This window comes from Aplysia californica, unplaced genomic scaffold (assembly GCF_000002075.1).
Source record: "Aplysia californica isolate F4 #8 unplaced genomic scaffold, AplCal3.0 scaffold01051, whole genome shotgun sequence".
Taxonomy (NCBI): domain Eukaryota; kingdom Metazoa; phylum Mollusca; class Gastropoda; order Aplysiida; family Aplysiidae; genus Aplysia; species Aplysia californica.
Genome location: NW_004798321.1, coordinates 97,577 through 98,487, shown reverse-complemented (window position 1 = coordinate 98,487; position 911 = coordinate 97,577).

Sequence of the window (911 nt, the reverse complement as noted above, 5' to 3'; positions counted from 1 at the left end):
CAGAGAGAAAAACAGAGAAGCAGGCAGACAGATAAGAGATGGAGGAAAGAAGCCTTGACTCCCCCCACCCCCACCCAAAGCGAGCGAGTGGTTGGAGGGCGCCACTACTGTTAGGTCCTACTTTTTTAAAACTTTTCCTCTGTTGTTTCTGTCTGTCTGTCTGTCTGTCTGTCTAATTTTCCCCCACACTTAATGACCATTATTGTGTCGATGTGCTTCTCTTTTCTCTGAGATGAACTGAGCAGTATCTCAGTAAAGTTGTTCCCGCATGCGATCCGGACATTGGGGATTGCCAGACCAGACCATCAATGATTTATTGATAGAGGCACCAGCCATCCATGTCCAGGTGCTGTTTTAGCCTCAAATTGGGGATTGCCTTATGTTAGTGAGACAACTTCCTGGGCCTTCGGCATATTGTGGTAGGGTGGCCAGTTAGTATCTCAGTATGTAATAATATTTTACTATACATATATGTGACTATGTTCCTTCAAGTCAAGTTGACCCCTCATCAAACTGCCTGCATTGACTGTAAAATCTTTCCTAAACAGATTTCAGTATGTCTAGGTAGATGGAGATGGTCCGCTGACTGACTTCAAATGTTCCGACAATTGGCGTCCTTCATCATCATCATCATCATCATCACCATCATCATATTCATCATCTAAACCATCATCAACAACAACAACAATAAGAAATAACCATGTCCAATCATTTTTCGCCACAGGCAACTTATTAAATGGAAACCCACCCCAGAAATAGTAATTGTTGTAAAAGAAAACACAAATTTACATTTTGATATTTATCAGGGGAAAACAAACAGAAAACACAAATTTACATTTTGATATTTATCAGGGGAAAACAAACAGAAAACACAAATTTACATTTTGATATTTATCAGGGGAAAACAAACA